The sequence below is a fragment of the Rhagoletis pomonella genome, unplaced genomic scaffold, assembly GCF_013731165.1.
Source record: "Rhagoletis pomonella isolate Grant_MI unplaced genomic scaffold, Rhpom_1.0 Rhpom_scaffold_00002, whole genome shotgun sequence".
NCBI classification, from domain to species: Eukaryota; Metazoa; Arthropoda; class Insecta; order Diptera; family Tephritidae; genus Rhagoletis; species Rhagoletis pomonella.
This window is the reverse complement of record NW_023458556.1, coordinates 111,878,374-111,883,380: the sequence shown is the minus strand read 5'-3', so window position 1 is coordinate 111,883,380 and position 5,007 is coordinate 111,878,374.

Here is a 5,007-nt window from a genome sequence, read left to right as displayed (position 1 = left end):
GTATTTTAAACTATGTACGTTAATAATTTACATTATGTTAAATGCAAATTGCAAATTGATCTGACCTAAAGAATTGGGAACCTGTAGAAAAGTAATTGAGTGCAGTCAAGATGACAACTTTTTATAGTGTTAAGCAAACCATTGATTTTTATTGAGCTTTGTACCACGATTGTTTATTAGGAAAAATTTAAAAAGCAACAAAGTCTAAGCGGTAGAAGTTATAGCACTATTTCGGAGATCACCACATCTCCTCATCAGACTTCTTTTTTTTTCTAGACTTCAGCAGGGATCGAACCTGCGAATTCGATGTTCAAAGTCAGAAGCGTTAACCACTGAGCTATGTACATCCCGTAAACTCTTGTTGCTAATTCATTTTCCTTATTCAACCAACTACTATCAAGTGCAGCTGATTTGCCGCTATTTAAACTCGACAGCGTGGTTGTTGTTGTTAATTCTATACATCCATTTGCTTATTTGCTTTTTTGTATAGTTTCAGGCAGGCTCTTCCTAAACTATGTATTTGTCAATGTTATTGTGGCTTGTTAAAATTTTTTATATTTTTATTGACTAAAGTAGGAAAGGTGGAAGCGATTAGGTGCATTCCAAATGCAAATGGAGTGTTAATAAAAAACAGGGGTCATGGCACTTATAAGTTGTAAGCCAAAAATCATTCTTAATGAATATGTTTAAATTTTATTTCGCGTTCAATAAACAATACTTATATACACCAAGAGTTCTATTTCTTTCACAAAATAATTGTTATCTGGTGATATTTTGAGTGATTATCTCTGATATTTTGAGGAGTGAGTAATTCTTGCTGGATTATCGAAGAACCAATCTATAATCAAGTGAATTTTAAATCCATAAGTTATTTTCGGTCCCTGAAAAAAACAACCTATTACACTTTTGTACATTTGTATTTTCTGATAAAAATATATTTATTTAAATTCTTATTGCTCTTCCACACCCCCACTGAGGTAGCAATACAGACGCGTTACCGATTTTTTTAAGGTGTTCGGTTCCCCAGGAGGCCTATTTTCACCCATATAAAATAAATATCATTACCTTAACAAAAAAAAATATATATATGTAGTTAAAATTTTATTAAAGGCTAATTTGTTTAGCGATTTAATGTGTACAAAAGTAATACTTTTTTAAAGCTGGAAAATTAGTTGAGGCTTTTCTTTGTTAAGGTAATGATGTACATATATAAATAAGTATACAAATACATAATCAAAAATAAGAGAACGACTAAATAATACTGCTTGCAACAAAAAACAAATAAACAAAATAATACTTGTATTACAATTCAGGTACGGAATTTTACAGATACATATTTTACAAAATATTTACACAGTATTTACAAAACTGCCCTGAAAGTGACAGGCTAACAAACAAAGTAAATAATAATAAAAATAGATGTGGTGTGGATATAGGGCCAGCACTAAAAAAATACTACAAAGACACCCAAACCGATAAAACCCTGTTTTTCAGACGGATTCGGACTTTGGGAGGATTAACAAGATGGCTATTACTAAAGTGCTTCTCCATAGTGAAGAAGAAATCTTTTTCAGTAATTCCATCTTCAAACCTTAGTAATGGCATAAAGCAATTATGATGCTTGAAATATTTAAAATACATGTAGCCGCAGAAGTAAACAAAAGCGCTTCGATGAAGGAAACTACTTTCATCAATATCAACCGAAATATCGATTTGAACATCTTGAAATGAGCTTAAACTAGGCCTGGGTAAGCCTTGAAATATTTGCCAGGAAGTATCTCTGACTAAAACATCGTCACAAGCTGTAATAAGGGTGCTATTAGAAAATGATTCCCACTTATCTTCAGACAAGAGTTCACAGTTCCCTTTATCTACGCATCTAATATACCCTATACCTACGGTGACCATAAATATGGATTCAAAATGAAGGACAATTTTTCAAAAATATGCCTACATATATTTACGTAGTATAAAAATATCAAAAGAGTATTAATGATTCTAAATTCTTATTACATTTTAAACTTTAATATATTAATTTTTTTTTACATGAATATTTATAAAAGCATAGTAAAACATTTTATAATTACAATAGCTTACACGAAAAGTGAAAATCTTTAAAAGATTATTTTATAGGCAAATTTTTAGTCGTTCAAAACGAAATCAATACCCTTCTTTTTTTGTTTTTTGGAACTTTTCGCAGTTATTTGTTAAAAATCGACGTGAACGACGAGTAGTTACAAAATGCCCTTTACAAAAATATATAATTTGTGCAGATTGCGCTCCATAGCATCTACATTTCTAATCCGATTTTCATTATCTTTGGCTCAAAATTTACTGTAATGATATATCTTTTTTATCGAATTTTTAAAATAATGAAAAAAAAATAATCAAATGAAACTGCGTATTTGATTGAAAATCTCACTTTTTTCGACTTTGACGACAAAATGCAAATGGTCGCCTGTAGCACTAATAATTTTCATTGAAGTCGCCTCAAGTTATATATTTTGGTAAGAGGCACATCCATACCCTTCGAGCTGTAAGTCGCTTACGTTGATTGGGAGATTTTTTCATGAGATATTAAAGAAAAGCTACGAAAAGTACCAAAAAACACTTTTTTTTTAATCCATCCATTGTCCGATAATTTTAAAATAACGAATAAAATGCGGGACAAATGCAGGACACTTGGAAAAAATCAGTACATTTTGAAGTTTTTCAGGTTTGAAAAACGACGCAGGACCGACCTTTGAAAAACAGTACGGTCCTGCATAAAACAGAACGGATGGTCACCGTACCTATACCCCAGGCTTGCCTAAAGAGATATGAGAAACGCTGCGGCGTTATTCTCACATCAATGGACCCCCCCTCTACGAATATGACCAACAAAATTTTAATTTTGCCATGGCATAATTTACGTGTCAATAAAAAAGTGAATTCGTTATGTGATAAGAATCGCCACAAACGACGTAAACTACTAATATTTAGGAGCCAACCTTTAATAAAACTATACGTATTGGTAATATCGCGACCTAAGTCGTCGTAAACTTTATTGGAATTCAAAAACTGTTCGGCTTCGTCAAGAAAAGTAAGTTGGTCTACAGTAGCTTCAAAGGGTTGTTTGAAATTTCCTACATCCCCAAAGTGTATACTATTAAAAATATTAAATAATTTGTCAAAGAAAAGGACAAATTCGGCAGTGTTAAAAAAGGAAGGGGATCTTAAACTATTTAAAAGCCCCGAGCTATAGATAGCAAACATTGCGCTTGCCACAGAGTTACTAAAGACCTGCGATGCTAAATGAACGCTCATTTTATCAAAGGTTTTAGGTCTAGTATGTGCCGAGGTAAGTTTATGGGTACAGGAAATATCATATTGAGACCCTTGTTCATAGAGATGCACAATATCCATTCAATCTATAGGGCGGCCTTGAAAAGTTACTTTATTTTTCTTGTTTTCCAAACAGTTTCTAGTACTTTTGAGGAGATGCGGAGAGTCGAAAAAATATACGATTTCCTGGCCATTAACTTCGAAAAAGGGTCGTTCTCTGGAAACTCCTAAAATTTTCGAAAAACTAACGAAATTCGACCCTTGATCGGGTACCATTTGGCAGGGATAAAGTCCAATACCCTGGAGCTGACCTATGGCTCCGAAAATATATATTTTTCAAAACATCTCCTTTCCCCGATTTGTGCACAAAAAAATACGCTAAGGGATGCGTCCAAGACTCCCCACCAATGCCTTGGCCGAAAATCGTTAAGACACTTGAAGCAACTCTGGAGGTACGATTTTCGTCTCCATAGTCCTCCAGTCCTATAATTGAGTCCCTATTCCGTATCGTATTGTACATGGACTTTTAAAGATATTTCGTCGCTACAGATGGAGACATATTTCTGCGCATCTGTGAAACCACGGCTTCTCAGCTCCAGGGCCTTAATGCTTCTGTAATTGAATCCAGGGTTGCGTGGCCAACCTTGAACAAATAGTTCCAGGGTTTTTCGAGAGGGCCAGTTGAAAAGGGGCTTTAAGTACCTAAAAGCAATAGGTGACAGGGTGACAGGAATTTTACTGCAAGGCCTAATGTTTTCAACTCCCTATCAAACCTGTACCCTTTAGGTGTTCGGGGGGGTATTCCTGAGGCAATTCCTCACGCATATTGCAAGATGTGGAGGCAATTTACCACATAGCTCTTCGATTTGGCTGTTCTGACTATTAACAGCCAAATCCGGGTAAACCTCCAAACTATAAACCTTTTTTTCTAAGATTGCTACCTTTTCTCGTAGCAATCCTAACTCCTCATTTTTCCTATCCAACTCTTCCCGGTATTTTCTGTTTCTAGGAGTCCCATCAGTAAGGTATTTATCCGTTTGTGTTTGCCTACTATTAGCCCAAGTTTTGAGAAGAGAGTGACCTAAAGAAGAATTTACTTCATCATGTGAAGCGGGTGGAAGGGACTCTTCTAAGGAATCTTCAGCAATATTTGAGGTTGAAGCCCTTTCTGCCTCTTTGGGCGAAACAAGTACCGAACAAGTACAAGTTACAGAGTCTTGTGCGTTTGGGTCAACTAAAATATCTGCTTCTATAATACTACCTAAGTAATTTTCCCTATCAACTGTCACTGGGGGCGAACATACTCTTAAATTAATGTCCGGAACTGCCCATCTATAGAGGATCCGTCCCCCCCTCACCTTGTGGGAAAAAATACCTTTGGCATGCGAAAATAAACTTTGCCGTAGGGCCAGTCACACCCAACAGCCGTAAGCATTCACGCCGCCTAGTAAAAATAAAAAAGCATGCATTAGATTTATTGTATGCACATATGGTCTTCTTCATATCGCACACGATCTTCAAAGTGACACAACTCAAAATATGGCATTTTTGATATTATGTCTAAAAAATGTACACCGAGCATTTATTTACCTTTCAGCAAAAGCTGGAACAAATTTTTGTTATAATTTGATGAAAAAACCTAAGGTAAATTCTTCCTTGCCCATATGATTAGCATGTACTACG